Source organism: Nicotiana tabacum, chromosome 9 (genome assembly GCF_000715075.1).
Source record: "Nicotiana tabacum cultivar K326 chromosome 9, ASM71507v2, whole genome shotgun sequence".
NCBI classification, from domain to species: domain Eukaryota; kingdom Viridiplantae; phylum Streptophyta; class Magnoliopsida; order Solanales; family Solanaceae; genus Nicotiana; species Nicotiana tabacum.
The window spans coordinates 54,759,637-54,784,405 of NC_134088.1; the positions used below are offsets into that span (position 1 = coordinate 54,759,637).

General features: G+C 38.3%; 1 pseudogene; it reads right to left on the reverse strand.

Annotated features, from left to right (window-relative positions):
- Window positions 1-12,789: 12,789 nt before the first annotated feature.
- Window positions 12,790-23,516, reverse strand: LOC107797250 (bidirectional sugar transporter NEC1-like; annotated as a pseudogene).
- Between the last annotated feature and the right edge of the window lie 1,253 nt (window positions 23,517-24,769).

The window sequence follows — 24,769 nt, forward strand, 5'->3', positions numbered from 1 at the left end:
ATTATACTTAATATTATAAGATTATTTTATAAACCGACATTGTATTCATGCTTTTATAATAATATAAATAGATATAGATAGATAGGTATATCGGTGATTAATGGTTTGATTGGATTAAAATAGAAAAAAATCACGCTGGGTCGCAAGGAAACCCGTTTTTCTATAATCGGTCGTATCTGACCCGCAAAACTGGAGAAGAAGCAGCTGGTGCAGCTCGTGGGCGAAGGCGGGAAGCCCACTCTCAGTTGAAACTTGTTCTGGAGAGTGCGGTTCACCCCGACATCCGTTTGTGATAATATTTTTGTAGTTTTGCTCGAAATTAAAATACTCTTTCTGTATTTTTTATTTAATTGTTGAACCATGGAAAATAGTTTTTCCGTATTTAATACCATTCTGAAAATGTTAATTCTGTATTAATTATTTAAAGGGTTATTTTTCAAGAATAAAAAATATGGAAATAAATGTATGATCCCGAAAATGTGTCTATGTGAATCACTCTTCCTAGATGCCTATGTAAAATAAATGTTCTATTTTTACGTGAAATTAGGCATAAATATTGATTTTCTTCTTAACTTGTTCTTGGATAAATAAGAAAATCAATTTATCAATTAAAGTTTTCTACTAATATATATGAGTATCAAATATTTATAGATATTTCATAATTAGTATATATATATATATATATATATATATATATATATATATATATATATATATATATATATATTTGTTTGTATATAGGACTTGTTTAATTGAGAAATAAAAATATTTGACAGATATTTTTATTTTGTGACTTGGCTTGAGTTAATTTGGTTAATTTATATTTAACGTCTATCCTTTGACAATGATTGGGAACATAGTAAAATTTCGAATCTAGGATTTATGTTTGTGTTTATTAGCCTTGTCAATTTGCTAAAGTTACATTTAAGTGTGTACAAAATATTAAACATGCGTGCTTCTAGTCTAAATTGTGAAACCCTGTGTTTTGCAAATGTGTAGAACTTTTGTGTTCTATAAAGACCATCTACTGCTTTAAAAAATATTGTTGCAGAGCTTATCAAAAGTGAAAAGCTCAACGATAACAATCATAAAACTTTAAAACATTAATTTGTGATATGTGCTGGAAGAATATATATATATTGGATTATAAATAATGTCGTGGATAAAGCCTATGACGCTTGAAAAATAAGAACTTCCTAGCTCGCATGACGTTGCTGAGCAGTGAAGATATCACAAGGAATTCTACTCACAAGATTACCAAATATCTGGTAGATGCTCTTGAATCTAAGTATGATAGCAATACGATTACCAGACTTAATGTCATAAGTAGACTAATGAGCACTAAGTCCAAGCGATTATCTGTTTCCTACCTCAAAGTTAGGAGCATATAAGTATGCACCTGACTCATAATAAGCGAAATAGTGTGTTTGATGATGCGAGGCAACATCTAGAGTTAGGAGAAGAGCGGCATGAGTCTGCCTAAGAAGGTGTAAATGTGCACATAACTACAACTTCTAGTTCAAAAAATGGTTTTAAACGTAAAACCAGTAGAAAACTGGAAAAACAATTCTTGACATTGAGGCATATGAATAACTCATTTTTGTTCTGGTTTTATAAAAAAAGATTTTAAATGGCATAACTCATTTTTGTTCTGGTTTTATAAAAAATGATTTTAAATGGATTTGGATATTAGTTCCTTTGATCCATATGTTGGTTTTTCATATTTGCCTTGTCACACAATCATGAGGTAACGTGAAATTTGGCATGCTAGACTTGGTCATATGGGCCTAAGATATGCAAATACTTTCAAAATAAGTTTGTTGGCTAATTTTGAACATGTGGATAAGTTCACTTGTGAACATAATCTATCCAGAAAAAGCTAATCAGAAATCATTTGATAATAATACTAGGACTGAATTTTTATTGAGATTGATTCATTCGGACGTCTGTCGTCCTATGAATGTGAAAGGTATGAAGCTTCTAATATCATCATATTATTTGATTGAAATTACTTCTATTTGATGTTACATAAATCTATGGCAATAAGTTGCTTTAAGAAATGTGTAAACGTAGTTGATAATCAATTAGATGAATTAATAAATGTATTGAGAATCAACTGAGGCCATGAATACGTCTCGGCCCTATTAAACAAGTTTTTATGATAAAAAAGGAATTATTCATCAGTTGACCATTCCTAAGACCCTACAAGAAAAGGATGTTGCAGGGAGACGGAGATAGAAGCTCCTCAAATGGTTAGATCGATGATGGCCCAAGAAAACTTGTTTTCCTATTGAAGAGATACACTATTGATTGATGCCTATGTTCATGATCATGTGCCAACAAAATCAGTTACACCTAATTCACATGAGTTGTGGACTATTAGGGAACCTAAACTAAAGCGTTTTGAGACTTTAGGATGTGCTGTCAAAGTGAACACTCTCCTCATAGAAAATTGGGCTATAGAGGAAGCGAATGTGTCTATATGAGATACTCTAAACTTTAAAAGGTTACTTGTTCATGGGGCTACAAAACTTTCACGACCTCAAATCTCACCTTAAGGATCGTGATGACACCTAGTTTCTAGGACTAGGTAAGCCTATCATTGTAATGAACCTGTCGATAGTTTTGGATAATTGTAGCCTTGTTCCCCTATTTATTGCCTCTTCTATGTTTATTTGTGGTTATGTGACTTGACGGTATGGTTGGATTGGTTTCGGGAAGATTTTGGAGTGAATTAAGACACTTACTCCCAAGGTTGAAAGCTTAAGTTGTAAAAGTTAACCGGAGTTTGACTTTTGCATAGACGACTCTAGAATTGTATTTTTAGGATTCCAATAGCTTCGTATGGTGATTTTGGACTTAGACGTATTTTCGGATATGGATTTGGAGGTCTGTATGTTGGTTTGGCGCTTTTTAGCGAAAGTTGAAAAGTTGAAGGTTTGAAGGTTGATAGGTTTGATCGGGAGTTGAATTTGTTGATATCGGGTACGAATTTTGGATCCGGGAGTTAGAATAGGTTTGTTCTATCATTTGGGACATGCATTCAAAATTTAAGGTTATTCCGGGTTGGTTTGATGTGATTCAACATGAGTTTCGGAAGTTAGAAGTTCAGCAGCTTCATAGGCTTGAATCGGTGCGATTAATGGTTTTTATGTGATTTGAGGCTTTGAGTAGGTTTGTGTTATATTTTGGGATTGGTTAGTATGGTTGGACGGGTTCCTGGGGGCCTTAGGTGTGTTTCAGATTGGTTTCGGCTTGTTTTGGATTGTGTTGCATTTTGCTGAAGTTTGCTGGGACTAGTGTCTTCACATCTGCGGAAGTTTGATCGTAGATGTGAGTCCGCAGAAGCAGACAATAAGACACATACGTGACGTTGGCCAGAGGAGCAAGGGGTTCGCAGATGCGAAAGGCTCATCGCAGAAGCGGAGCCGCACCTGCGAAGAGGGACCGCAGAAGCAGGTGCGTAGGTGCGATTGGTTTGGCTATAGAAGCGGTAGGTCGGGGTTCTAGTGGAACTTGCAGATGCGAGCTTGTGCGAGCTTGAGACCACAAATGCGGTATCGCAGAAGTGGCTAAGTGACTGCCGATGCGGAACCACTGGGCATGATTTATTATTCGAAGGGTTTGGTCATTTTCTCATTTTGGGAGTTGTGGAGCTCGGATATGGGCGATATTTGTGAGACTTTTTGCTGCAATTGAAAAGGTAAGTAAAGTTTATTCAATTTTTATGATAGATACTAATTACCCATAGATTATTAAATCTAGTTTTTGTGCATTTAAGGTGAAATTTGGAGATTTTTTGTTATGGTTTTGGAGAGTAAAAAATATTGATTTGAGGGTCGATTTGTGGTTAGATTTGGGTGAAACACTTATATTTGGACTCGTATCATAATGAGCGTTCGAAATTTGAGAGTTTAGTAGGGTTCTGGTGTGCGGGCCAAGGGTTAGATTTTTGGGTTGACTTTGCTCAATTGAATAAAGACTTTGATTTATTATTTGGGATTGTCTTCTATGGCATCTATTGATGATATTAAGTTATTTTGGCTAGATTCCGGTCACTCGGAGGCCGATTCGCATGGGAAGGGATATATGGAGTATTGAGTCCCGCGTTTTGAGATAAGTAACATATCTAAACTTGAATTTGAGGGTAATTATCCCTAAAACTATGTTATTTGGGATGTGTTGGGGTGACACATGTGCTTGGTGATGGGCGTGTGTGCGTGCACCGGAGTATTCATTATTCGGGTGGACTTTAGACTATTACTGGACTTGTTAGCTATCATGCCTCATTATATCCATGTTTTCTCTATTTGTGTGACTGTTTGAGCTATGATTCATGTTAGAAATCGTGTCAAGGCTATGCGCTTATTTGATAGAGATATATTGGGCTATTCTTGCCATTTTGAGTTATTTGACTGAATCGTAGTCATATCCTCGGTCATAATACTTCATTTGCATGTTATATCTCAGTCTCTGTATATTATTTGTTGTTACATTCCATGTTGATGTTGTTTTCCCTATGTGATACTGTTTGCGCTGAGCTCTACGAGAATGTAAGCCTTTGAGACTTGAGAGGTTGATGACTGATATGGGCCATAGAGCCGTGTTTTGAGTGATATTTGGATAAGGTTGCACGCCGCAACAGAGTGATATTTGGATCGGATTGCACGCCGCAACATATCATATTGACTATTGATTAGCTCTTGGGCCAGGATCCGCCCCTCCGGAGTCTGAATTTACAGTGAGCGTAGGCACAATTATATATGTATATATATATATATACACATACACACGTTCTTTGGTGAGGAGAATTTATGCCAGGTATCCGTACAGTACTGAGTGTAGTTGTGTATGATAGTGAGGAGCCTTGTGACAATCACTGTGAGCGTGCTAAGTGTGGTTATTCTTGATGATTTCATTGTGATGATATTGAATTGACATGCATATTTGACATATAAGCATAAAGATGTAGCTTATTCATGCTAGCTGGTAACTATTATACTTGAAAAATATGTCTAAATTCCTGTAATGTGAACGAGCTAAACATGCTATCATTGAGTTATTTTCTTATACTGCTTCCTTTATATCCTGACATGTTACTGATTATTGATGTTGGTAACTGACTGTTTTCTCTGAGCTCGTCACTGCATTCAGCCCAAGGTCAGGTTTGTTACTTATTGAGTATATGGGATCGGTTGTACTCATACTACACTCTGCACTTTGTGTGTAGATCCCGGTACTTTTGGACGTGGAGATTGCTAGAGTTGTGTTGGTACCAGCTTTTGGGAGACTATGAGGTAGCTTCTATATCATCCGTATACCTTGATGCCCTCTTTCATTTATTTCTGTTATTACTGTTCTATTGTTCAGACAGTCGTATTGAGAATTTGGCCTTGTATTTTGGTATTCAGTAGTGCTCATGTACTCGTTGACACCAGATTCATAAGATGGTTGTAGTAGTGTTATCACTGTTCTTCTCATATATTTTCATGATATTTCTGTTTCTCAGATTACCACTTTTTGTTTATTTAGTTTATTGTTATTGTGAATCTGTTGGCTTGCCTTGCAAATAGTGTTTGGCGCCATCACAGCTCCGGTGGGAGTTGGGTCATGACAATATGGTAAGATCAACATAATCAAATAACAACTTTAATATTATTGAATGTGGAAAATGCCATAGCATAACTATAATCGGAATACATTAGTCACATAAATTCCAAAATCCAGTAATACTAAGTCATAAGCTCTACAGAGAATACACAAGAAATTACAAAATATAACATTGTTTGGAAATATAATAAACAGTAGCAAAGAAACTATAGAAGGTGACTCTGAGGCCTGCGAGCGGAATAGCAGGTATACCTTGAAGTCTCCACAACTCAGCTCAAATCTCTAGCGACCAACATGATCCGACGTACCTGAATCTGCACCGAAATGTGTAGAAGCGTAGTATGAGTATACCACAATCGGTACCCAGTAAGTATCAAGACGAACATCGGTGGACTAGTGACGAGGTTCAAGTCAAGTCACTTACTAGACATATAACCTGTACATAATATCAATATAAAACTAACAACGGAAAGCATAATCAATAAATGGAAACAAAGAGTAGGCTTGTAATAACATGGCAAATTAACCAAAACAATTAAAACACAAAGTGAAATCATTTAAGGAAAACAATGACATGTTCAAATCATCAAGCCATTCCAACACAAGATTTACAACAAAAATCATCCGATGTACCAAATAACAAAATCACAAATCACCCTTATGTCGTCGCATGAGCTTCACATTTTAAATATTTTCTCTATATAGCTTCACGCGCATAAGCCCCCTTATCTCGCCGCATGTGCATCACAATGAAGTATTTTCCCTCACTTGTAACACGCGCATAAACTCCCTTGTCTCGCCGTATGCACATCAATTCACACCACCCATAAGTCTCTGCATGCGCATGTCTCTTACAATACAATAATCAACCCGTACCACATGAGCACATATGCCACACATCGCCCAAACAACAATACCAATGCCACAAAAATACATAGCCCACGACACAACAACAGCGTATGTAAGAATTACAACAATAACACAAGGATACGGGAGGTAAATCAACAATGAAACGTGCTTACATAACAAATAACTCCAAATCAAGGCATATTAATAGCCTAAAAGTCTAATCCGGTTAATTTACACACATACGCCCGTGTACAAACTCGTCACCATATGTACAAGTCGTTTCACATAGCACAAATAATGCAATTAGACCAAATCCTAAGGGGAAGTTCCCCCATACAAAGTAACGCAAGATACTTACCTTAATTAGGCCAATTCAATACTCTAAATATGCTTTTAATTCCTTTAACATTTACCTCTGCTCGACTCAAATCTAAAAAAAATGACTTAATAATATCAAACAATGCAGGAGAAACCAATTTCGATCAATAAAGTTAAGGTCTTTACACAAAATCTCCCATAAGTCAACAAAAGAAAACCCTGGGCCCGTCCGGTCAAGACCCAAGTCAAAGGGTTTATCTCATCTACCCATAACCCCACAAGTCCATATATATATTTAGTTTTCATATCCGTGTCCAATTAGACTCTCAAATCTCAAATTTTTATTTCTCAAAACATAGTCAAAATTTCAAACAATTCCTTTTAAAATCAAACTGATTAGATGTTTCATGTTATGTAATCAGAATTGAGTCAAAATCACTCAACCAATAACTTTTTATGAAAATTTCCTCCTAAAATCGCCTCCCACCAAGTCTAACGGTCCAAAATATGATAAAATGAGACTAAGTCCGAAATCCCACTATTTTGTTTAGTTGCAAAAGTCGCAAATGCGACCCAGGATTCCGCAATTGGAAACCCTAGAAAATGTGACCAAAGGATCACAATTGCCCTGCCTGACAAGCCAAGGAAATGTCGCAAATGCGACTTAGACATCGCATTTGCGAAGTCTGCCCAGGTCGCAAAAGTGACCAACCCAGACTCAGACCCACCTTCGCAATTGTGATAAAGGCATCTCATTTGCGACATCTGACAACACCCTGCCCTCTTCGCAATTGTGAACTGGTGCTCGGAATTGCGCTAACCGCAGCACTAGCACACCAGCAACCTGGAACTCAAAACCATACCAATCCGAAAAATGTTCGAAATTCACCCGAGCCCCCGGGGCTCCACACCAAACATCCACACAAGTCTAAAAGTATCATACAAACTCACTCGCGAACTCAAAACACCAAAATAACATCAGAAACCATAAATCCGACACCAAAACACATGGAAATCACAATGAAACTCAAGAATCGCTAATATCACAATCAAGCATCTGATTCCTACCAAACCAACTCGGAATGATACCAAACATTACACAAAAGTTCGAAATGAAAAAACGGTACAATTCCAACTCCCGAAACCAAAATCCGAACCCGATAGCTGTAAAGGCAATTTAAGGTCAGACTTAGGAAATTTCTCTACCTTTAAATTGCCAACTTTCAGTAAAAAGAGCCAACTCAACCTATGAACCTATGAATTCAATTCCGGGCATACGCATAAGTCCAAAATCACCATACGAACCTATTAGAACCATCAAAACACCGTTCCAGGGTCATTTTCACAAAAGTCAAATTTGGGTCAATATTTCTAACTTAAGCTTCCAAACTAAGAATCAATTGATCCAATTCAAACCAAAACCTTTCCGAAATAAAACCAACCTTCCCCGCAAGTCATAAAACCTCAAATATACATATAAGAGTCTTCTAAAGGGGAAATGGGGCAAAAATACACAAAATGATCGGTCAGATCATTACATTCTTCCCCTTTTAAACACATGTGCGTCCTCGAACGAGTATAGAGACATACTTGAAGTGCCAAAAAGATGAGGATAATGGCTCCGCATATCATGCTCGATCTCCCAAGTCACCTCCTCGACCGATTTACCTCTCCATTGATCTTTCACCGATGCAATATTCTTTGACCTCAACTTACGAACCTGACTGTCCAAGATAGCCATCGACTCCTCAACATAGGTCAAATCCTGGTCCAATTGCACCGAGATGAAATCTAACACATATGATGAATCACCATAATACTTCTGGATCATGGAAACACGAAACACTGGGTGAACTCCTGATAAGCTCTGTGGCAATGCAAGTCTGTAGGCCACCTCACCCACTCTCTCAAGAATCTCAAAAGGACCAATATACCTAGGGCACAACTTGCCCTTCTTCCCGAACCTCATCACACCCTTCATGGGTGAAACTCTATGTAGAACCCTCTCACCCACCATAAATGCCACATCACGGCCCCTCCGCTCAGCATAACGTTTTTGCCTAAACTGTGCTGTACGAAGACGATCTTGAATCAACTTCTCCTTATCCAAGGAATCTCGAACCAAATCAGTTCCCAACAACCTAGCCTCCCCCGACTTAAACGAAATCGGAGAATGACATCGCCTCATATATAAGGCCTTGTAAGGAGCCATCTGGATGCTCGAATGATAAATGTTGTTGTAGGCCATCTTTGTTAGTGGTAGAAACTGATCCCATGAGCCCACGAAATCAATAACACAGGCACATAACATATCCTCCAAGATTTGAATAGTGCGCTTGGGCCATCTATCCATCTATGGATGAAATGTCGTACTCAGCTCGCCTGTGTGCCCAACTCAGGCTGCACGACTCTCCAAATATGCGATGCAAATTGTGTTCCTCAATCCGAGATAATAGACACTAGCACACCATGAAGGCGGACAATCTCACAAAGATAAATCCGAGCCAGCTACTCTGAAGAGTAGGTAGTCATGGCTGGAATGATGTGTGCAGACTTGGTCAGTCTATCCACAATAACCCACACAGCGTCGAATCTCTTCGTGGTTCATGGAAGCAAAACCACGAAATCTATAATGATACGCTCCCACTTCCACTACGGAATATCAAGCTTCCGAAGCAAACCACTAGGTCTTTGATGCTCGTACTTAACCTACTGACAGTTCAAACACCGATCCACATACTCCATAATATCTTTATTCATTCTTCTCCACCAGTAGTGATGTTTCAAATCATGGTACATCTTCGTGACGCCCGGATGAATGGAATACCGCAAACTATGAGCCTCCTCAAGAATTAGCTCCCGTAACACATTAACATTGGGCATACAAATCACGATCTTAAGCCTCAATACCCCATCATTACCAATAGTCACCTCCTTGGCATCACCGTACTATACCGCGTCCTTAAGGACAAGCAAGTGGGGATCATCATACTAACATGCCTTGATGCACTCAAACAAAGAAGACCATGAAACCACACAAGAAAGAACCCGGCTAGGCTCTGAAACATCCAACGTCACAAACTTGTTGGCCAAAGCCTGAACATCCAAAGCTAACGGTCTCTCCCCAACTAGAATAAAAGCAAGAATTCCCATGCTCTCAGCCTTCCTACTCAAAGCATCGGCCACCACATTGGCCTTCCCGAGATGATAAAGAATGGTGATATCATAGTCCTTTAGTAGCTCTAACCACCTCTGTTGCCTCACATTCAGATCCTTTTTCTTGAATAAGTGTTGTAGACCCTTGTGATCTGTGAACACCTCACAAGACATGCCGTAGAGATAGTGCCTCCAAATCTTGAGCGCGTGAATAATGGCTGCCAACTCTAAATCGTGTACGGGGTAATTCTTCTCATTGGTCATCAACTGACGTGAAGCGTAAACAATAACTCTACCCTCCTGCATCAACACACACCCAATGCCGATCTGTGAAGCATCACAATAAACTGTATAAGAACCCGATGCTGAAGGCGGAACCAGAAGTGAAGTTGTGGTCAAGGCAGTCTTGAGCTTCTAAAAGATCTCCTCACACTCGTTAGACCACCTGAATGGGGCACCCTTCTGAGTCAATCTAGTCAAAAGAGCTGCGATGGATAAAACACCCTCCATGATACAACGACAATACCCAACCACGCCTAGAAACTCCAAATCTCAGTAGCAGTAAAAAGCCTGGGCCAACTCTGAACTGCCTCTATCTTCTTCAGATCCTCCTTAATCCACTCACTGGAAACCACGTGTACCAAGAATGCCACTAAATCAAGCCAAAAACTCTCACTTGGAGTATTTAGCATATAGCTTTTTCTCCCTCAAAGTCTAGAGCACGATCCTCAAGCGCTGCTCATGATCCTTCTGGCTGCGAGAATACACCAATATTTTATCAACGAACATGATGACGAAGGAATCAAGATATGGCTGGAACACGTTGTTCATCAAGTCCATAAAAGTTGCTGGGGAATTGGTCAGCTCAAAAGACATAAAAAACACTCATAGTGGTCATATCGGGTCTTGAAAGCTGTCTTTCAAATATCTGAAGGCCGGATCTTCTACTGATGGTACCCCGATCTCAAGTCAATCTTCGAGGATACCCTAGCACCATGAAGATGATCGAACAAATCATCAATAGTGGTAGTGGGTAATTGTTCTTGATGGTAACCTTGTTTAACTGTCTATAGTCAATGCACATCCTCATAGAGCCGTATTTCTTCTTCACAAATAGAACTGGAGCACCCCAAGGCGATACAGTCGGTCTATTGAAACCCTTATGAAGGAACTCCTGAAGCTGTTCCTTTAATTCCTTCAACTACACTGGAGCGCCATGTCAATACAAAAATCAATATCCATATCGGGTGGCATACCTCGTAGGTCTGCTAAAAACACATCAGAAAACTCTCTCACTGCCGGAACTGACTCAACGATAGGAGTATCGGCACTAACATCCCTTACAAAGGCTAAGTATGCCAAACACCCCTTCTCAACCATCTATTGTGCCTTTAGGAAAGACACCACCCTACTAGGAACATGACCCAATAAACCTCTCGATGCTAACCTCGGCAACCCTGACATAGCCAACATCACGGAGTTAGCGTTACAATCAAGAATATCGTTATATGGTTGCAACCAATCCATGAAAAAAATCACATCAAAATCAACCATATTGAGTAACAGCAGGTCAACCCTAGTCTCATAACCCCCGATAGTGACCAAACACGAAAGATAGACCCGGTCTACCATGTTAGAATCCCCAATAGGCATAGACACATAAACATGGATACTCAAAGAATCATGAGACATATCTAGATATGAAGCAAAATATGATGAACACATACGAATAAATGGAACTCGGATAAAATAAAAATGATGCATCCCTATGACAGACCGGAACAATACCTGTGATGACGTCATTTTGATGCAATAGCCTCACTCCTACCAGGGAAAACATAACAATAGGCCTGGCCTCCCCCTCTAGGACGTCTTCTACCCGCCTATCCTCCACCCCTAGCTAGTTGTGCATGTCGAGAAGCAACTAGAGCAGAAACCATAGCTTGAGTACCTTGTGGAGGTCCACCCCTCCGAAGTCTAGGACAATCTCTCACCATGTTCCTAGTATTACCATACTCCCCTTTATGAGCATGACTGGCGAGGCTGTTGGTACTAAGTCTGATACGAACGACTAGAATAACTTGTGTAGGCACCCCGTGCAAGAGGTGAACTGGAATATAGCTATCCAAAATGAGTGCTCTTAGGTCCCTAAATAGCTGGAGCACTGCGAGTAACCTAAAGTGCAGACTCAACTGGTTGGCTGATGTAACCTCTAACATGACGAGCTAAATCTATAGAGTGGGAACCACTAAATCCTCAAAAATATCGAGGCCTCTTGGCCTCCCTATCCTCCCCCTCCTGGCCACGGATATGCTCCAACCTCCTAACAAACTCTACAACATGATGAAATGGAGTATCATTCTCCAACTCCCATGCCATCTCGAATCTAAGACCATAATCGAGTCCCTCAATAAATCCTGTGGACTCTCTCCCTAACAGTGGAAACCAAAGCAGGCGCATGACGAGATAACCCACTAAACCTCATAGCATACTCAAACATAGTTATAGTCTCCTTGCGCAACTGCACTAACTTGTTGCACAACACATCTCTGAGGGTTTATGGAATGAATTCCCTCAAAAACAGATCAGTGAACTGAGCCCAAGTAAGTGGCACTGCGCCAGAAGGAATACTCTCTCCATAAGCCTGCCACCATCTATATACCGATCCCATCAGCTGAAAGTAGTAAGGTCGGCCCCGCACGGGCAGCGGGAGTCTGAGCTCCTCCCCCAACCTGAGAAGTGGCTGTTGCAACTGGGATCAATCTCGCCTGAGCAAATTTACCGAACATGCTCAAGAAATGTGCCAAGGTCTCCTGAAGTCCAAGGGTAGCAACAGGCGGCTCAGGTGCCTGCTCCTCAATCGAAGGCTACTGGTGGCTTCTCGGTCGCGGCCCTTGCACAGCCCCTAACTGCAGCATGTGCTTCGCCTATGCCTGGGCCTCTAGCAACACCAGCACCGGGGGCAGCATCGTTAGTAACTGAAGCTTGTGTCCTCACCATCTACGAGAGAATAGAAAGACAAAGTGATAACAACACGATAGGGGTCCAAGAATTACTAAAGAAAATCAAGAAACGCGCGGAAGCTAAAAGAAAATAAAGAAATAAAAAAACAACAAAAAATTAAAGATAAATTAAATTCAAGAAAGAGTTTCTTGAATTCAAGAAGTCTATTATTGAAGTTGAATCCTAAGAACAATAATTAGCTAACAAAGAACTAATCGCCTTTGGTAGAGAATTAAAAACAAGAGATAGATTGTGAAACCCGACCCTTTAGAATAACAAGAACAACAATAAGCCTACACTTATCACCTTTCTTGAATACCTAGAAGTGATCTAAGATTTTGAAAGAGTTTAATCTTACCACCTTAAGTTGAGTCTTGAATGTTGAAGAATAAATCCAAGAGTAGCCACACACAAGAGTGCAAGAAAAATCTCACAATTTTTATTGATATTGTCTATAATAATCTAAAATCTAAAAACAAAGAATACACCCCTTTATATAGAGAGGGGGTCACAAAATTCCTACCTAAAAACAAGGAAATAAAGTCCTAAACTACTTTAGACAACAAGTCCAAATACCTTAGGTAAAGGAAAAACACTAGGAAACAAAAACCAAGTCAATCTTGGAAAGTAACTCCAACAATCTTAGGAAAAGGAAAACATAACCTTAACTACCTAGGAAAGCAATAAATCTAGTACCAAAATATATGGAAATAAGTTAAAACCAATCTTGGATAGAATCTTGAAAGTCCCAAACCAATCATGAATAGGATCTTGGAAATCTTGAAGGCAACTTGCAAGCAACTTGGCACCAACTTATATCACGCCTATTGAACCTTTCTTGGGGAGAAAGTAAGTCATTTTTATGTTATAAAAACGTGACTTCATGTAGGACTTATTGGCTGAAAGTTTGGACACATTTTTAGGTGCCAAATAGGTCTAATAGTGGCCTGATTTGGACCTTCTTCAGAGGATGTCTCTTGGGATCTAATCCACCTTTTCTTGGACATGAATTTGGACCATAAAATAATTACAATACCTAGACAACTCATATCCTTTTATCCTTGAGCTCTCCATCTCAATTAACAATTTCTTTATTTGCACTTGAAATCTAATGACCTTGTTTTGCAGCTCTTTAGCTTGACATCTTGTTAAAGGCCCTCTTTGAGATTCCAAAGCTTTATTCTTGTCCTTGAATAGATTTGAGCTTCCTAGTATGCTATCATTCCCCTCTTCTTGAAAACATTCATCCTCGAATTTCGACCTTGCAAAAAAAGAAGCCACGCACTAGTAAATGGCATCCACTAATCTGAAAAAATGGTAGGAATAAAACAAGATAGTGACCATGTGTCCACTTAACCCAATTAAGCCTAATAGGTGTAAATAATCCTTTATAAAGCATATGGACATCATCATCCCAATAAAATTTATGCCTACTTAGAGTTGTCCAATAAAAACTTTTCTTAGATGCACTATGTAGTGAAATTTGCAATGCGATCTTGTCAATAAGGTAGTCCAAAGATGTGCATGCCAAAGAAATTACAAAATATTGGTCATGCATCCATTTAACACAAGTATCTCTGCCACATGTATCAAATAAGATACTCTTATGATATAGCCAAGTATCAATTATAAATCCCATGGATTCTTCTACATGTAAGTTATTCAAAGAAGCACATAAATTCTCAGAAAGGTCAGAAGAACCCATAAATTCTAAAATACAAATTTCAATACATTCAAGCTCATGATTATAAATTTCCCCAATAATATTCACAACATCAATGGATTCTACATAATTGCTCAAACTGTCACAGAAAGAGTCATAGATAGGTTCATGAAAGAGTATTTGATCACTAACGTCACAATAATCATGCATATCCTCTTTAATAGTAGCAAACACTTTTACAGGCTCACAGTCAACATGTCTATAGGAATGACTTCCCATCAAACAACAAAACTCACATTCTAGCAATTTATCACATGAAAACTCATTAGACACTTGAATAAGAGAAGAAAGAACATTTAACTCATTAGAAAGCCTCTTCTCATAAATTTCATGCCTCTTTCCACCAAGTTGGAATGCATAATTATGCAATAGCCTTAAAAGGCCGTTGCAATAGATCTTCACAACCGTTGCAATAGCCTATTTACCGTTGCTATAGTCTCATAAAAACGTTGCGATAGTATTTTTAACCGTTACAAAAGGCCCAATAACTTACATAGCGACGGTTAAGAACTGTTGCATTTGCCTTAAATAACCGTTGCACTAGGCAGAGTTATCGTAACGACTGTAAGCCCGTTGCCATAATAGTCTATCGTAACGGTTTTGAAACCGTTGCATAAACCGTTGCAATAGATCTATTGGCACGCGACCTGATGAAACGGGCCCTAAACCGTTCCAATAGATCAAGAGCAACGGTTTTCCTATCTACAGCAACGGTTTTGCAGCCGTTGCCATAGGTCAAAATTCCAGTAGTGTGTTCTCGGCCATAATAGTTAATAATTCAAAATATTTAAAATTATTTAAGAAAAACATAATCAAAGAAGAACCTATTTGCCTTCTCAAATAGTGATGTTGCCATATAGATTGAAACATACAGAGTATTATTTCTAGAACAATAGATAGATGGGCACAAGCTATTCTCTCCATCCCAATTTATATATGTGGCATTTTTCATTTTTCGAAAGTTAATTTTCCTAATCTGTGAAGTTAAATCGGATTAAATCAACTCAATATTTTAAAACTAAAATTTAGATATTGAAAAATATTATAAAAAGTACTATAAATTGTAAATCTTCTCGTGTCAATATGATGGGAAAAAAATTAAAATTATGGTCAAAGTTTACAGAATTTGAATATGAAAGAGTGAAAAGTATCACATAAAGTGATAGAAGGAGTAATATGGATAAATGAAGAGAAGAAGAGTATGATGTTATTGATCACTTACAGCAATGTAAATGTCCCTTCTGAAGAAGCCATAGAAAAACCACATAATGGCGCAGAGAGTGAGGAACAAGGATAAAGTGAAGGGCATGAACTCTACGCTCTTCGTTCTTATGACTTGCCTCTGCAATCCATATACATAAGAGTTTGCTAGTACTCTAAGCATATATTAAGGGATAAAAGAAAGAAATAGAAACAGACAAGAATGTGTTGAGACCATGATGCATAAAGGAGCAGCAAAGACAGCAACGTTGATAGCAGCACAAATCCATCCCACAATCGTCACTCTTTCTGAGCCTTGTGCAAATGCATAAGAAAATAGCATCACCATTCCTAGGGCTCCCACTTCCAAGACCGTCAGCCATCCCGTGAAGATCTGCAAATAGCCCAAGTACTAGAGAGTTAATAAAATCAAAGCCAAAAGGAAGCAAAACAGCGGTAGGAAATACATACTCCTACTATATTATACATATGAGTTATTTTATGTCCTGGCAGTGTAAGAAAAATAGTTTATATGATTTGATCATTTATAAGGTAAATACAAAGAATTATCTCTTAAAATAATTAATTAGTAACCTGTTAAAAATGTAACTAACTTGATATAGCATGTTAAACGACACTAATAGTGTAAAAGAATCTTTGCATTGTTAGTGTATATACTTCCTAAGTTTTATGCACTACAACAACTACTATGTCTCAGACCCTAACAAGTTGGGGTCGGTTATATCATGAATCCTCATTTCTCCATTTAAGCTCAACTTATGTCCACATCATATCAAATGTTAAGTTTTATGCACTAACAATAAAATATTTACACAATCAGACGGCTTATGAGGCCCGGTATGTAGTTTAAGAAAATAATGAAAACTTTTGAATCTTGTGGTATTAAACTAAAAATGTGTAAAATGTACTAAAATGCGTTTTGAATCTTGTGGACTTAAACATGTCATATAGAATGTTAGACTCAAGGAGTTAGTACAAAAGATAGAAAGGGATATTCTTTTTGCAACAGAAAAAGAAAGTAAGACACTTAAGTTGAAACTGAGAAAATAATTATTAGCAAATGTCTATAATAAACATTTATTGGTAACTTGGTAAAATTGATATCTAACCTACTACAATATTAAACTACAATAATAGAATAAAAATCTTCATAATGTCATTATATATAAACTAATCCTATAACTTAAACCATATTCACGTATATATGCTTTTATTAATCTATTTCTTTCTTAATGAGAAAGAGCAAAGGGGAGGTTGCTGGAGTTCACCTGAGACTTTCTGGGTGCGTAAAAGAGAAAAAACCGATATAAGCTAATTCAATGACACATCCAAAGGCGTTAATGCTGATGATAAGGTAGGCATTCTTTTTTAGGTAAGCATAATATAGCAATAGTCCTGCACTGAATAGTGCTACCAAATATGGTATTGCTTGAAATCCTTCTGATGATTTCCTTTTGTATATTGTTACATTTGATACATCTCTCAGATTGAGAGCACAAAAGAATGGAAGTCGAGTGTTTCCATGAGAGAGAGAAGAAGCTTCTCGATATTTCTTTTATTATCTATTGTAAGAGAAAAAATGAATTAAAAGTCTGTACAGAACAATAAAGCCTAGTTAAATATAAGATTAGGCCGGGTCCTATTACTGGCCCAAAGTAATCAGCCACTATCAAAATGGGCCTAGTTCAACAGCCGCCTTCAAGCTGGAGGGTGACACAACCCCCAGCTTGCGAATATGAAGATGATGAGCAGGCCCAGGTAACACTTTGGTAAGAACATCAGCCACTTGAGAAGCGCTGGAAGTGTGAAGAAGACTGATCAGGCCATCCCCAAGCTTACCACGAACAAAATGACAGTCCAACTCAATGTGTTTAGTGTGTTCATGGAAAACTGGGTTTCTTGCAATGTGGAGGGCTGCCTGATTATCACAAAACAAAGGAACGGGTAAAGAAAGAGAAACTCCAAAATCAGACAACAATCTGGTGAGCCAAGACAACTCTGCTACAGCCTTACTCATGGATCGATACTCAGCTTCAGCGGAGGAGAGGGAGACAACAGGTTGCTTCTTTGATTTCCAGCCCACAAGCTGCCCCCAAGAAAGATACAAAAACCAGTGACTAACCTGCGACTGTCTGGGCAAGAAGCCCAATCACTGTCACAATAAATCTGCAAGGACAAGTCATGAGAGTTATTGAGAAAGATTCCAAAGTCAGATGTGCCCTTGAGGTATCTCAGCAGGTGCAGGGCAGTCTGCATATGTGGAGCACAAGGAGACTGCATAAACTGACTCAGATGCTGGACAGCAAAACTAAGTCAGGCCTAGTGTGTGTCAGAAAGTTCAGCTTACCCACTAGACTCCTGTACTCTTTAGGTTTGGGCAAGGGAGTTTCAACCTTATCTTTCAACTTCACATTCAACTCAAGAGGGCAAGTGACAGAAGAGCAATCAGAGGAATGAAAATCAACAAGCAAATCATGAATGAACTTTTTCTGATGAAGAACAACCCCAGAACCAGTGTATAAAACCTCAATGCCAAGGAAGTAGTTAAGAGAGCCCAAGTCCGTAATCTTGAATTGGTCATTTAGAAAGGACTTCAAATCAGCCAATTCAGCTAGATCACACCCAGTCAAGATGATGTCATCTACATACACATCAAGATGACTAAAGAATCTCCAGAACCCTTGGTAAAAACAGAGTAATCATTTAAGGAATGAGAAAAGCCCTTAGACCATAAGGCTTGAGACAATTTAGCATACCATTGTCTGGAAGCCTGTCTTAAACCATAAAGAGATTTCTGGAGTTTGCAGACCAAAGGAGCAGAAGAAGAGGAAGAATGAGGAACAGTGAGACCATGTGGCAGCTTCATGAAAACCTCTTCATCAAGGTCCCCATGTAAGAAGGCATTATTCACATCTAGTTGAAAGAGGGGCCAGTGTTGCTTAACAGCTACAACAATTAGAGTTTTGACAGTAGACATCTTGACCACAGGAGAAAAGGTTTTATTAAAGTCAATACCCTCAACTTGAGTGTCCCCCCTAACTACCAACCTAGCTTTGTATCTTTCAATACTTCCATCAGCCCTATATTTAACCTTGTATACCCATTTATATCCAATAGGTTTCTTGCCATGAGGCAATTCAACAATGTCCCAAGTTTTGTTGGCATCCAAGGCCTCAAATTCACATCTCATGGCTGCCTGCCAGGAATAGCAATAGCCTGAGAGTAAGAGTAAGACTCAGGAATATGAGGCTGACTAAGAGAAGGAGCATTGGAGACATACCTGGAGGGAGGAGGAGAAGAAGTGGAGGTGCAGGCATAACTTTTGAGATAGCTGGGTGGATTGTGTGGCCTGGAAGATCTTCTCAAAACAGGAGGAGGTACAAGAGGGATAGAAGCATGAGAAGGAGAAGAGATGGAGGTAGGAATAGAGAAGGATAGAGGAGCAGTAGAAGGATAAGGTGAAGGGTCGGAAAGAGAGGAAGATAGAGGAAAAGAAACCTCATCAAAACAAGCAGAAAAGGGAAAGGGGAAGACCTGAGGTACAACATGAGAGAATTGGAAGAAAGGAAAAATGTGTTCATATAAAATGACATCTCTTGATATAAAACAGGTGTTATTCTGAAGATTAAGGAGCTTGTAGCCCTTTTTGGCAAAAGGGTAGCCAATGAAAACACAAGGAATAGACCTGGGATGAAATTTATCTTTGTGAGGGGTGGTGACAGTTGAGTAACAAAGGCATCCAAAAGCTCTAAAGTGGTGGTAAGTAGGAGTGGAAGAATGAAGCAATTCATAGGGACTTTTGTGATTAAGAAGAGGAGAAGGAAATCTATTAATCAAATAGGTGGCAGTTAAGAGGCAGTTACCCCAAAATTTAAGTGGTAAGTGAGATTGAAATAAAAGTGCCCTAGCAGTCTCTAGTAAATGTCTGTGTTTCCTTTCCACAATACCATTCTGTTGAGGGGTGTGAGAACAGGAGGTTTGGTGTACAATCCTTTTTTCTGAAAAGAAAAGGCAACCAAAAGAACTAGATCCCAGCTCCAAAGCATTATCACTCCTAACAGTTTGAACTTTAGAGTTGAATTGGGTTTCAACCATAGCAATGAAAGCTTTGAGCAATTCAAAGGCATTACTCTTGGCCCCATTAAATGTGTCCAAGTAGCTCTAGAGTAGTCATCTACAATGGTTAAAAAATACCTAGAACCATCATAGGTCGGAGTAGGATAGGGTCCCCAAGTATCTATGTGTATTAGCTGAAAGGGCTAAGTGGAGTGAATAGAACTATCAGGGAAGGATAACCTTGTTTGCCTAGCTAAAGGACAAACTGGATAATTGAATGACTGTTTGGAAGACAATTTGTAATTAAGACTAGAAATGCACTTCATTTTAGAGAAAGGGATGTGGCCAAGTCTGTAATGCCAAAAAACATCATCTTTATTCACATTATTCAAAACAGTATTGGTATTTACAATGGCAGTATCATCAGGTACAGAAATATGAGCAGAAACTAAATTAAGCAAACAAGAATTAAGGGAATTAGAAAGAGGTAAAGTAGATGATGTTGTAGGCTTGGCATTCTAAAACAGTTTGTAGAGTCCATTGTCCAATCTACCAAGAACCACTGGCTTCCACACTGAAGGGCCCTGTAGGGTACAAGCAGCCTTGGTAAATTGTACAATATCAACATCATGGAAAAGTAATTTGTACACAGAGATGAGATTATGTTGAAAACTAGAAATATAGAGCACATTATGAAGAACCAAGTCAGGGAACAAGGCTAATGATCCAATATTAGTGACCTTAACCTTATACACATTAGGGAGAGAAACAAGGTAGGGTACAAGAAGTGTTTGAACATTAAAAAGTAAATGTTTAAGGGAGGTCATGGGGTCAGATGCCCCAGAGTCTATCACCCAAATTATACTATCTATCTTAGTCAGCATACATGCACCATAAGATACACCCTTGGGAGGTAACAACTCACCAGCAAAATTGGCAGAAGAAAAATAGTTGGTTGAGGAAGTAGATGATGTTGATGGAGACAGTTGAGATTGCTGAAGGAGTAACATTAGCTGGGAATATTGGTCCTTGGTAAGACTAGGAACTGTATAGGACTGTTCAGGAGCAGAGGCACCTTCAGAACCAGCTGACATAGCAGAAACACCAGAAGTATCCACTTCAGCATGGGCAGTAGACCTTCTGGGAGGAGGAGATCTATTTGATTTGAAATTTGGAGGAAAGCCATGGAGCTTGTAGCATTTATCAATGCTATGTTCAGATTTCTTACAATACTTACAGACAATAGCAGACCTGTGAGGCTCAAAAGATCTCTTAAACGTGGCACTAGACCTTTGAGGTTCAAAATTTATTTTGGGAGATGGAGGAGGCCTGGATACACCATCACTGAAAGAAGCAGAGTTGGAAGCAAATTGAGTTCCAGCAGAGACTTGTTTCTACTTTTCATCAGATAGCAAAATCCCATATATATTACCAATGGAAGGTAAGGGCTTCATCATGATGATGTTGTTTCTTATTTGCACATAAGTGTCATTCAATCCCATAAGGAACTGGTAGACCTTTTGTTCTTCATCTTCAGCAGCCTTACCCCCACAAGTACACATTCGAACTCTCCCAGTAGACAAAGATGCAATCTCATCCCATAGTTGTTTAATTTTGTTGAAGTATGATGCTATGTCCATGGACCCTTGGGAAATATGAGCCAGTTCCTTCTTTAGCTCAAAGATCATAGCACCATCAGCTTTCCCATACCTCTCTTTTAACTCAGTCCAAATATCCTTAGCAAACTCAGAGTATTCAACAATCCTAGATATTTCTTTGGATATAGAATTAGTCAGCCAAGAGACCACAAGGTTATTGCAGCGTTGCCACTGTCTGGCTAGAGGAGAGCCTTCAGGAGGTCTCTGAGAAGTACCATTAATGAAGTCTAGCTTGTTACGAATAGATAGAGCAACTAGGACATTACGCTTCCAACTCCCATAGCAACTTCCATCAAAAGGACTGGAAACTAAGGAAGTTCCTAGCACGTCTGATGGATGAACATATAGATGGTGACAAGGATGGGTATAGCCATCTTCATGGAAAATTAGGCGTGAGGGAGTGGAAGAAGTCGCATCAGCACTGGTGACATTATCGTTTGTCATTTTTAAGCAGATTGTCTATTAGCCAACACAGTACATACACATCTACGGATCAAATAGGCATGCGATTCACAACAATGAAGAATAAAATGATACGAGGTTACCCAGCTCTTTTCACGACCGGAAAAGAGGAAACAACCTTCAAACACCAACGAGAAAGAAGAATCTTCGGCTAGACAGTAGACGACTTCGAAACCCTAGCTCGGGATGAAAACCACAAAATTCTCAAATCTCATCACCAACCGAACAATTTGAGATCACAAATGTTGAATATATGAGAATCTGACTAAGAAATCAAACAAAAAAATAGTAGAAAACCCTAGATGAGTCGAACATCATCTCGAACAAAATGCATCTCTAAAATTGACGAAAACAGGATCTATCGGAAGCGAAGAACGTGTTATAGAAGGATCTACGCTCTGATACCATGTTAGATTTGAAACATCTCTCAGATTGAGAGCACAAAAGAATGGAAGTCGAGTGTCTCCATGAGAGAGAGAGAGAGAGAGAGAGAGAGAGAGAGAGAGAGAGAGAGAGAAGAAGCTTCTGGATATTTCTTTTATTATCTGTTGTAAGAGAAAAAATGAATTAAAAGTCTGTACAGAACAATAAAGCCTAGTTAAATACAAGATTGGGCCGGGTCTTATAACTGGCCCAAAGTAATCAGCCACTATAAAAATGGGCCTAGTCCAACATATATTTTTTAAAATGTTGGCCTGGAAAATAAAAAGAGAACGAAATGGAGAAATGCAACTTAATTTTACTTGTCCATCATATATGTTATTATTATCTGAAAAGTTCTGAAATAGATATGAAAACTCTCTTACATCGGTGCTAAGAACACTATGAATGACACGATATTACCTACATAACAATGGAACAGATAGGGAACTGAAGTTAGAGATTGAGAGACCAAAATGAAGATATAAAGTTGATGAATGATAAAGGTGCATTTTACTCTGATTGCAGGTGCCTTCTAACTAGCATGGGAAACCCTCATGTAAGCCAGGTCTATAGGAAGAGAAATTGAGTGTCGGATTGTCTTGCTAAATGAAGAACGACACTAAATGCATTTGAATATGTACGTTTTGTATTTTGAATAGTGATAGAAGACAATTCCCTACAACTATGTTTAACTAACATGCCCCATCCGTTTCAATTTAAATGTTTGACTAGGCATGGATTTTAAGTAGAAAAAAAGGAATTTTTTTAAATATTGTGGTTTTAAAGTAAAATTGTGTGTAATGCATGTACCAAAATTCTTTTTGAATCTTGTGGACTTGAATTTGCCATGTGGAATATTAGAGTAAAGAGTTACCAATTTTAAAAAGAGACATGCTAAAAAGGAAAATAAAACACTTAAATTGAAACGGGGAGAGTAATATATTTTCCTTTTGCGTAAGAAAAAAGAGAAGGGTGCATTTTAACGTACCAAGAAGGCCAAACATGAAAGACAAGTCATGAGCACTTAATTGCGCCATGGTTATCTAAGTGAAGCCCTTTTTGAGTTTCAAGTGCTGAATGCTCTTGTGGATTTACAAAAGGGACTTGAAGAAACTATGCACACTGCAAATGCTATTTTATAGTGGAGAATTACAACAACACAGAAACAATGAACAATAATTCGGTAAAGGAAGCAATTATGATGAATTCGGAAATATTGTTTGGCAAGAACTTATAAAGCACACACTTTTTTCTTCATTTTGTGTAGCCCAAGAGATATATCATGAGGGCTTAATACATACAAAATCTGCGGTGCCAAATTCAAATGACAAATACAATAATAACAACACACGTAACAGAGTGAATATTGATTACATCATTAATAGTAGTACTATTTTTAGTGGACTAGTACTCGTTAAAATGAAAATGCCGTAGTACACGTAGGGGTGTTCAAAATCAAATCGAAATCGAAAACCGAACCGAAATCGAAGCTTAATGGCTTATTGGTATCGGATTAACGGTTTAACGGACGGGAAACAGATTGAAATTTTTTTATTAACGGCTTATCGGTTTGGGGGCGGATTATTCAATTTTCTTAACGGATAATCCGTTAACCAGTTAAGAATATATATATAAATATCAAAAATATATATATATATATATATATATATATAAAATTTATTTTTATCCATATATATATTAAATATCAAAAACTCTTCCACTTCTTCCAGCTATTTGCTTAGCTTATTCTCCCACCCTACTATAAGATTGTTTAAGCTGCTGTCTATGGTTCACCTCTGCTTTTTTTTTTAAAAACTAATGCCTGTTGTCTATGTTTAATAGAAGAACAACACTGTTGTTGCCACAACTTTTATCCCACAATATTGACGATAGTACTGTCTTGAATTATGTTCTGGGGAAATAGCGCATCTGTGTTTCCTGTAAATTGTTTACTACTTATAATCCATACCTATTTTTATACATAACTGCCTTTTGCTCGGTATTGTTTGTATGGTTAATGATATAGCGTGAAATACCTGGTTGAGAGTTTAAGTTAGAAATTTGAAATTGTTGTTTGAACTTTGAAGCTGCATAAATTCAAGCTCTGTTAGGCATTAGCTGCAGGCCAAACATTTCTGTGTATTCTGCTCACTTATGGATTAATCATTTTGAAATATGTATCCTGGACTCACTTTGAATATAGACTGAAATTTTCTATTCTGAATTTGTATGCTAGGCGTTAACAGACATATGTATGTCTGGACTCATGTAATGTAGTCTGCTTTGGGAT